The sequence below is a fragment of the Oreochromis niloticus genome, linkage group LG2 (assembly GCF_001858045.2).
Source record: "Oreochromis niloticus isolate F11D_XX linkage group LG2, O_niloticus_UMD_NMBU, whole genome shotgun sequence".
NCBI classification, from domain to species: domain Eukaryota; kingdom Metazoa; phylum Chordata; class Actinopteri; order Cichliformes; family Cichlidae; genus Oreochromis; species Oreochromis niloticus.
In genome coordinates, this window is record NC_031966.2 from 16,394,693 (window position 1) to 16,405,787 (window position 11,095).

The 11,095-nt window shown below is 37.8% G+C and overlaps 1 long non-coding RNA gene across 1 annotated transcript; it reads left to right on the top strand.

The window, feature by feature from the left end:
* The first annotated feature begins 9,928 nt into the window (after window positions 1-9,928).
* Window positions 9,929-10,972, top strand: LOC112847977 (uncharacterized). The gene is made up of 2 exons (XR_003221828.1): window positions 9,929-10,018; window positions 10,719-10,972. It is a non-coding gene; the product is annotated as an uncharacterized LOC112847977 (long non-coding RNA).
* Window positions 10,973-11,095: the final 123 nt, after the last annotated feature.

The window sequence follows — 11,095 nt, forward strand, 5'->3', positions numbered from 1 at the left end:
AAATTTTATGCCGTGTGTTACATGTGAGAAAAATCAACTTTGGAAAGTGTTCCAAGCTTGAGTCATTAAACAATTTCCAATATTTGTATGTGGAAAAAAACAAAACAAAAAACAAAACAAAAACAAAGCCAACTGCTGTTGGTAGGTAAAAAAAAAGGTATTATAACGGTGGTCACACTGTGGTAATTACTGCATGCATCCAGTGATTTTCCTTGTCATGGAAATATCTGAATGAAGCCAGCAGGAACATAACTGCAAGAGAGACCTGATTGAGAGAACAACATCTCAACACATAATGACAGTAGTGTTACATATCTCCACTACCTATTAAATTGAAATTGTGGTTCAGCAGTGGCAGTCCATGGACAGCCCATCTACCTGCAGAGAGCGTCTGTAGTCGATGAAGGCAGTGCACAAAGTATGCGATACAGTCAGTCTGTGGTCTATTCTTGCTTGAGCTGTTGTCGGTCCATCAGCCAGCCACGGAGAAGAGCAAAGTCGTAACATATAAAGAGCTGAAGTGAAACTGAGTGTTAAAAATAATGAGAAGTGTCCACTGCAGTCACTGTCTGTGCTTTTCATGCTGTGTTTTTGATCACATTTTCCTGCTCCTTCACTGTCACTCTCTTTCCTGTTCTGGAGCCTTATCAATTAATCAGCATCCGCATCGAGTGATGTGCATTTGGGATTTCGGAGTACTGCATGGGAGCACGGTGTTTGAAAACCTCACAAAACACAGCGTCAATGCAGGACCCTGTCTTTTTGTTTATGCGCTCAGAAAATTATCCAAAATCTCCACTTAACTCGAACAAGCTACAGGTTTGTCCACCCACAAAACAAACAAAAATCAAAAACAAAATAAGAAAAATGCAACAATCAATCAACCAGTACTTTAGCTTTTGCTATACTGATGACAAATCAGTTAAAATCTGTGGAAAAAGATCAATCTTCCATGTTTTTTAGCTTGTCAGGACAGTAGTTTTGAAGTGGTTGTTTTTTGTTGTGCTTCGCTTCAGAAGGCCTTAAAAGGTTAACACCCACACTCCATAGTTTTTATTAATCATTAAATACAAATGACCCGTATAATACTAAGATGAACCTCACCAAGATAGATCAACAATCTCTAATTTATTTACTTTCCCAACAGGTTGATTTTGTTGGGGAAACCTGCAGTCAGCTGAGACTGAAGACGTCACTTGGATGAGTGACGAAACGTTTCTCCCACTGAAAACGCTAGATGAACAGAATCAACCTTTTGGGATTTACTTACATGGATGATTTAACATGCATCAATACAGTCATTTCCTTTCCCACAACAATTCAGTTAATCTGACTGACTTTCACTATTTATTTTTTCCCTGGTGGCCTTATGTCCCATTAGTGAGGCATAAAGTTTGAGAACCACTGATCAAGTGCACTGTGCTGTATCAGCCTGCAAAGCCTTCAGTTACTTACAAACCTCTCACCAAAGCCCTAATCATATGTTCCCCGTGTGCATTTCTGCTAGGATTCGAGTCGATCATCAAACCTGACCCTGCAGACAGCCACAAAAAACAGGCAGGCACGTGGTCGTCCAGGCGAACCCTCAAGGTCACCATCACAAAATTAATGTTACTCAATTCAATCAAGACTTAAGTCACCCATTTTGTCTTTTCACCTCTTTCCCCCAAAATGCTGAGACTCTAATGTTCCATATATTGCATTTTATAACATGTGAAATATGTTTATCACATCTGTGAAGGACATTTTTTGCTACCAATATCCAATTAGCCCAGCTGAGCATAAACATTTAGAAAAGGGAAAAAGTGAGCTGGTGATTGTTTGAAACAGATGAGCTTATTCAATTGCTTCTAATCTTTATGCTACGCTAAGATAACCAAATGCTGTAAGTATCATGGTTACTGTGTTAGTGAATGGCATCACTTGTGTCATCCAGTAGGGTTTATCCATTAGCCCAGGCTGGAGAGCTTTATCTGTGCGGTGCTCTGCCGAAGGTATGATGATATTTGTTTTCACGACACCTATTTAGCACACGACAAAGACGAGCAAACCATGCTGCTGATGGCCTCCACCCCCATCCTCAGTGACTAAACTGAACTTTAGAAACCTTTTTGTTTATTGAAATCTGCACTGAAAGGAAAAGTTTAACCTTTATGTTCAGTGGATTGTTTCTGTTGTCAAGCAGGCTAGTCTGGAAAGAGCTGTGAACGTTCAGGTAACCTGTTTTCTAAAATTGCATCAGAAAAATGGGGTTTGTTTTTTCCCACACAAATGATAAAACCAGTTTCAAAAATTTCTTGTAATAAATAGCCAGTATAAACAAAGTATGAACAGAAACTGTGATTAAAAATATATAAAAATCAGCTTGCATAGGTTACATCCCCCACCCCCCACCCTCGCCACATTATTTCCACATGTTTACATTTAGGAAGAAGTTTTGTTTGAATTTCACTCAAGATTTGTCCCCAGATAGACATTTTTTGCATAAAGGAAAATCCCTGCACTGACTTCTTTTTTAAAATAGAAATGCTCATTGTGACTGCTTAAATTAAGAGTTGAGGTCAGAGACTTGATAATAAAATCAGACAGGCCAGTCACGGCTTGTTTCCATTCTCAGCCCAGAGTCGTTAAATTGTCCCACAAGGGGCTCGGGTGAACAAAATAACTGTAACACTGCAACCTTTCCAATTTAGAAGCACCGGACCTGAAATACCAAACCTGCTTCAAATTTGACAAAATGTCTCTGTCTTTGAGGCCAGCCAGTGTGTGTGTGTTTGCACACGCATGTGTGTGTTAGTTGGGGAAGCGAAGCCTCATCTGGTCTCTGCAGGAGAGTAAAAAGATGGTCTCATCTTTAGAGGTGAAGGAGTCTCGCAGCTGCTCTGTTTCAGAGACGATTTACACAAACCTTTCTGCTGAAACTCTAAATAAAGGTTTTATTTTTGCAGTAGATTCTGCAGAGGAAAAAGAAATGTATAACCTCAGCAACACACATGCTACCATTCATTCTGTGCATTCTCTAAACCAAATACGTAGTTTAAAGACAAAACACCAGCTTTATTTGATTTTTTCTTACATTGTGTTTCTCCATGACATCCAAATTACTCCATATTTCTCATTGTCTGTTGATGAAGTCACTCACACACAGGGAAATGAAAGATGCGTGATTACTGGCACCACCAAGTGGTGACTTTAAAAAGAAAACCCGTACATGAGAAGAAACGGACACACTCATTTATTTTAGTAAGTAAATGAGACCCACAGTTATAAGAACCATACAATGTGCATTTTTAATCACAATTTCAACATTCATACACAGTCTGTTTTTACATATTTATCATGGGTTTGTGAGATATTTTGAAGAGAACCAAGGGATTCAAACACTTATTGATAGTAGTTTCCCTTATGATTTCCTCTTTCAGTTGTATGAACAAGGTGATGCAATACGTCACGACGAGTATGATAAAGCAGAGATAAATAGGATGACTTTTGATCGCAAGCTGTTTGCATGTTGCGCAAGGAAACCACAGCAAAGATTAAGGCATGCATCTCTCTTCACGCTGCGCATGCTATACTCTGAAATGATTTTGCATTTGAAGCAAACATAGCTGAATTTGATCAAGCAAATGCTACAGGAAAAGGATGTTGTGGCTGAAAAGATCATTTTTTAAATAAATCTTATCAGGAGATATTATTAGTTAGTTGCCATGAATTAATTAAAAAAGAGATTTAAAGATATTCTGGTTTCTTTGGTTTTTTATGGTTGTCCTTTACATATATATATATATATATATATATGTGTGTGTGTATGTGTGTGTGCCATGAATACTGCATAACAATATAAAGACTCTTATTTAAATGTGGCTGAAAACAGTGCTCAACATATTTACCATTCCTTCCTGTTCGAGACACTTGTTGAAAGCCGCAGTAGTAGGGGTCTATTTTAGGAAATTATATTCCTTTCATAAATCAGTTTTAATTTGTATGAATTTGCGCCAAATTCCAAAAGGTTGTGTCTTCAATAAAAACAAAATCTTCTAAAAAAGTGCAAAGCGAGTCGTTGTTGGTCTCAGTCTTTTTCACGAAGTTTCTTGGAAATTACAAAAGTGTCAACTTTTTTTTAAACAGGTGACATTATCCTCTTTTCAAGTGTGTAATGCAACAAGTTCAAGGTCAACATACGTTTGACTGGTTAACATAATAGAAATTCATGACAAATGTAGGATTTCTGAGTTTCATACCATGTGTTTTTTCACTTGTTTCCATTAAAATAAGTATGGTTGTTTTCTTTGCTTTTAAATTCATTTATTTATATTTTTTAACTAATTTCTGCATATTGTAAATCAAGGATCCCTCCACTGTTGCTAATTTCTAGCGTTAGAGTCCAGCCACCCTCTCTACACAACTAAATGTAAACCAACTATTTCTTCTTATTTTACAGCTTTAATCCCGCAGTGACGCCCTTTAATAGCACTAACGCCATTTACGATGTCATCATCTTATAAACAACTTAAAAAGAATACCTCAAGCATCCATATTAATTAACTTTTTATCCACTGAGGATTACATAAAACCTTTACTATATACAGTACAAGTTCCCATGATGTACTTCTACATAGCTGTCATACTTTTTGGCCTACACAGCAATTTAAGGAGTAGTCTCAGCCTGGCCACGTTTCTAAAAATTGTCTGGCTGCAGCGCTGCTTTCAGGTACATTTCAGATTTTAGGTTATATAAGAAAAACTGAAAAGCAGGCCATGTGGTACACAGGGTTAAAAATTATGACAATAATATTTAATATACTGCTGTTTCAAAAACTACAATCAATCTTCCATGTGGGGCACCTTTATTATATTTGACTTAATCCTCACCAGTATAACAAGCAACTGTAATGAGGGCATCCTGTTTATATAACACATTTCCTTTCAGCCGCAGTGATAAATACTGTTAGCTAATTCCAGCTGTGGACAGTCACAGTCTGCAGAGACTCATGATGGTTTTCACACTCAGGCTGGGATCAAATCATTACAGTCATCGCACAGTCAATTAACTTCCATTCTCTGCCCCGTTGTGCCCTTTAAACCACTTGAACCTCGTGAGCACATTGAGATCTTTGGCTGATATGAATGAAGTAGCTGTCGGATGCAGACACTGTAGGCAATGAGGATGAAATAGGCTCCTCCTGCTCAAAGTTAATGTGGATGGATTGTGTCCGAGGTGATGTACTGCCACATTTACTGGAAGCTGCAGCTGGGGTGAGGATCTGAACTGTTAGCCTGCTAAAGTGCAGTGTCACAATATGGCTTAAACCTGCTCGCCCAAAAGGGTATTACACACGAGACCAGACGAGAGGTGGCCAGGAAAGTAAAGACCAGGTTTCAGTGGTCACAAGACTGCAGCAATTAGACTCCACCGTGCTACTGCTTACGCATTATTCTTGGACTCACAGTTGCTCATTTATAACTGCTAGAGCAACACCTTCCTCCCAATTGAATGGTGGTATGTGCCTGTGTGTGTATATCATTTCTGAGTAGTTCAACAGTCCAGAGTGTTTGCAAACTAAAGTGGATGAAGACAATGTGAATGCTCTAGTTTCTGAAGAATTTACTAAGTTTGTATCAATCACACAATTTCATAAACTTTCCATTAAAAATGCCGTTTTTGAATCCAGTAATTATAGATTTGATTTCATTCATTATATATTCAGGGATAAGGTAAATATTAAATGAGTTTGGCCTATTTTTTTTTATATTTATTTATTTTTTTACAGAAGAGCACGTAAGTAATTTCTTGAATTGGTGTTAATGTCATCCCTACTACATGTGAGCTTTGTTTCCAGCTAGGATCAGCCACATACAGGTGGTATTAAAATATGGACCATATGATGACATCTGCAGTTTTGCCGTTTTGCACAACCCACCCACTTTAAACCAAAGCACATCTTACCTTAACTAGAAGCAATTTTAAAAATCATTAACCAGTTGGTTTTTTTTCACAATAAACCAAAGAGAACAATTCAAGGGCTGTTAAGCAGTTTTCTGCCTGCTCAAGAGGCAGGCCAGTTCAGCATCCAACCTGTTCTCCTGTTAGCCATGTTGTAGTAATAGCTGCAGCTTGCGTTTTAACACTGTCTTGCTGAAATATGCAAGGCCTTTCCTCAAAAATATATCATGTGGATGGGAGCATATATTAGTCTAAAACCTGTAGTTTTAATTATTTCCGGATGGTAATTCCATAGACACATATGGTCTCTCTTTGCAGTCTCATTGCAGCATTCTACATCATCTGAAGACTTTTCATGGAGCTTTCAGAACAACTTAATAATAATGAATAACAATGCAGCAGCATAGAAGCAATAAATGCATGAACTAGCTGTTCAGCATCCCTCTGAGACGGGGTATTTCTGATTTTGGAGATATGGAAGTGTGTCATGGTCCCAAGGTCTTTGTGGTTTTGTGTAGTTGGAGATCTTAGTTGTTTTGTTTTTTTTAAATATCAAAACCATTTTTGTTGTCGTTGTTGTTGTTTTTAATTATTTTCATGTTTTTCATGTTGTTTTTTAATTGCTTGGCTTACCTTGGTTTTCTGTTTGTTTCCATCAGGGGTTCTTGGTTTGTGTTCATTCAATGTTACGTACTTCCTTTTTTATTTTGTAACATTTGTTTCCTGCGTTGTTTATCTGGTTGTACTTTCCCCCATCTTGTTATCAAGATTCTCTTCAGATAACAAGATGGCCTCGTTTCCCCCCGGCTGCCTGCTCTGCATCTCCTTTGTTCTTTGTCAGAGCGTCTGTGATCCTTCCTTAAGCGTTCCTCCCTCCGTGTTCATATGGATTTTGTCTTTCTTTGGCTTTCCTGCCTTTTTGGCTTCATGTTATGGATTTTGCAAACAACTTCAATAAACAGGCACACCTTTTGATTAATCCAGCCCGCCTCCCACGTCTGCATTTGAGTGCTTACATGACCCCATGCAGTGTTTTTCATGAAGAATCGTGCCTGTATTTAATGCAGTGTTGCCCAAATGCCCAATAATCACCGGCATCAATGCTGATTTTTGGGCTTGTCCTTTGCTTACGGAGATTTCTCTAAATTCTGTACTGTACTGTAAATTAAGAGATATTTACAGTCTTTACAGTTTTATGTTGAGGAGAAATTCATCTACAATTTCTGGTAAAGTTTGGGGTTTTGTTATTATTTTTTGTTTGTTTGTTTGTTTTCTTCAGATTGGTGAACTTATACCTGATTTTGCTTCTGAGACTCTTTGCTTCTCTAAGATGCTCTTTTTATGCCCAACCATGTTACTGACCTGGTGCCAATTAACCTAATTAGCTGCAAAATGTTCCTCCAGTGGTTTATTTTAGCACCACTTACTTTTCCAGCCTATTTGCTAAGATAGTCCAAACTTTTTTTTAGATATGTTGCTGCCATCAAATGTTTTTCCCCACAACGGTATATTTTTGACATTGAATGCCTTTACTGTCTTCGATTTTGAATAAAATATTGCACCGTATTACGTTTTTTGGATTTTTTTGAAATTTTTTGAAATGTTTTCACCGTTTGAAATTTGTGATGGCAGGTAATGCCAAGATATTGCTGAAATAAGTTCCGCCATATTGTGGTTTTGATATCATTTGTAACAAAAATCTGGGCGACAGGAAATGAAACACACATCATGTAAAAGATATGATAAAGTCACTCTTTGTGTAAAAGATAAAGTAAGTTTACCTAAGAAGCTAGGCAATGATAAGCAACTATCTTGTGTTACATCTATATTTAGCAAAATATAACTTAACATTATAGACTTATATATATTAACAACAGTAACATGTTTTACTGAGGCGTTGGGTCAGTGATTGACTGCAATGATTTACATCATGTTTAGGTCTCTGAGGGAATCTGAATGCCTTTAATATTGATGGAGAGAGATGGAAAAACAGACTGTGTCGGTATTCAAAAAACCAACAGACATAACAATTGCAAACTTAACAGCACTCCAAACATAAATTTAAAACTGAACCATATTTTTAAAATGGTTCGGAAAAAAAATGGAAAACAAAGAAAAAACCGTCTCAAATCGTGGCTCTGAAACACAGCTCATAATAGTGAAGACGATTTGTAATTTTCCCTCACAGTGTAAGTGGGGAACATGTTTACTTGTTTTATTTTAACAGGAAAAAAACACATGCTGATGCTATCAATGTTTCTCGCCACAGGCAGATGATGAGAAACGTACAGCTGTTTGCCAGGTGCACCACATCAATAGGAAATGAATGCATGAGCTATGATCCTTCCAGAAATGAGCAGCTTTTATCAGTCAGGCTTTTGGTAGCGTGCTTTATATGAAACGTTAAAGAAATTGAGATTTGTCAGGGGTTTGTGCTTTGTTTTTTTCTGACTAAAGCAAATGCATTTGCTGTACCTTAACTTTCTACAACTAATAATTAGTAAATTACTTTCTGGTTAAGACACTATATTAAATCTAATTTAACATCACAACACATAAATGTATAATTTGCACAATTTGCAGACACGGATGTGCTAAAGTCCTAAACTTCTCAACAGCTTCTTGGATTTATTTTCACTAATGTAGTTATCTGAATGTTGTAACTACTTCAGTACTACAATATATGAACTATACCATTTTTTTGCGCAAACATAATATATTTTAATAAATATATGTTACTAAAAATATATATATAGCTAATGTTTTGGTGGTGTGTGTGTGGGGGGGCATTTTAATGTGTATTTTTTTAAATACTTTAGCCCCCAGCAGGAAAAACACTATCACTTCTCTTAAATATGTATGTACAGAAGTTATTGGTTTCATACAAGCTAATTTTATAAAGTTAAAAGTAACATGTTACATTACACCATAACTGCAAAAAGTAAGAGAGAGACTATTTTTGTCTTGTACTGTAATCCAACACTTGGATGGGCACTGTCACAGGTGCCTATCCAAGATACCATATAGCAAGAGGCAGGTTACACCTTGTACCGGTTGCCAATTAAACTAGAGCTAACACAGAGAGACAGACAAACATTTGCATGCACATTCACAGTTTGGGGCAATTTAGAATCACCAATTAACCTGACCCCACAAATTGCTTGTCTCTGGACTTTAGGAGAAAGGAGAAATCCAGTGGACAGTGGACTCAGGACCTGCTAACCACCTGACTTAGGTAAATCCCTGATTTTCCCTTCAATGTCTCAGCACAAACTTCCATGATTTTGAGTTAAATATGATAACAAGTACTGGCTGTAACTTTATGACATCTGGTACAAGAATGATCACTACTGTATATTTATGTCAGTGCTATATTTTTCCATTGAATATGAAGCAAACACCCAGATGAAACAACTATCTCAACAACCACCACAACCACCTCCATCACATAGTCTCTTAGCCTTTACTTTGCATCTAGGGTTGTTATTTGGTGAAAGTGTGTATATCTCCATTTTTACTACAAAATGAATAACAAACTCCAGTCAGCTTTATCTTACCTTTGAATTCAGTGCTAATTAGCAAATGGCATGCTAACATGCTAATCTGAGCTTTGTAAATCAAAGCAACCCTGTACCTAAAGCCTCACAGAACTGATAGCATGGCTGCAGATTATATGTGACAGTACAGGAAAGTTTTTGTCTAAGTGCTGTTTATATAGCCATTTTTCCCCCTTGTCAGATTTTGAATCACCTCTCCAGTGGAACAACCTCGAGTTACATGCATATTGAGTGTTTTTATCACCATAAAACAAGACAGTAAACGCCTACACATTTGCATTACTGACTTGCGTCACTGGCTTGCATCAATCTCAATGCAGGGTTGGCCTTCTGATGATTTGAATGTGCTTTCTGAGTGGGTTGAAGCACAGCTCCTAGCCTACTAACAATCAGCAGGCCAGCTCTCAGCTCATTAGCCCTGGCTCCACTCGCTCAGACACACAACTTCCAGAGACTCCACACCACAGCAGGGGAATGACTGGAATAAATAAGGAATAATCAAGGAATCGCTCTGACTGTGAGTTGACCTGAATATGGGGTTCCTTGCCATCCTGGAGGCTCTGCTGACACACTGCTACAATTATAATGAATGGAGCGATGCATGGATGCAAGATTGAGAGAAACAGACTTTGAGTACAGTCACACCAATGCTCAGGGTGGAGGAGGACGCTCTTTTGTGGTTTGGTTCATACAGATGCTTGTTTCAGAACAACTTTTGTATGCTGTGACATCTACCCACAAGCTAAATTTAGAGTAGCTTCATTTGCAAGCCAAACAATTTTAGTTTCTATAAACATATGCAAACAATCAGTGAGTGGGCAGTTGTGCCTTTTGCAGCAGACTAAACAAAACAAAAAAAAAAAAAAACTCTTAGCAAAGTTTACACTGACGGTTGACTGTGTCTCTGTGCAGCTAACATGAAAGACATCTGGCTCAGAGAAAGCAGAGATAAGAAAAATGAAAAGTCACTATGTAGGAGGGGAGAAAAACAAATCTGTCACTGTGACCCTTCAAATTTAGCACACATACACAGATTAGGCAGTACATCTTTTAATCTGTAATTATAATGAAGAATTTAATGACTTATATAGCAAGATGAATGTCTAATGAATCATTTTCATGACAATCTGAAAGTGTTCTTATGTGAATTAACATCACCTTTATGCATTTCTGAATAATCAACACAATATATTTATTTGTCTTTCCACATGTTTCAGCTCAAGCTGATGAACCACAGTCTTTCACAAAGTTCACATAACCATGACACATCGCTGCAGTATCAGATCAGGTATCTTCCTCCATGAGGATAATATTTCATGTACAGGACATTCGTTTTCTAGTCAACTTCAGCGATGAGCCACCACCGGTGTCTGTCCATCCATCATCTTCTGACCTTCAGCACTGTACCCTGACGGCTGCCCGGGGCACACTGGAGAGTGACTAATGTCATCTCAGCTGCCACCTCCCCGCACCAAAGGCCCCTGATATCCGTCCAGTATTATCCGAGCCTGGCGTCTACAGATTCCTATCTCTGCTCCCAGCTTTAATTATTCACGCCACTGAATCACACGCTCATCGGAGAGATAGCCAAACT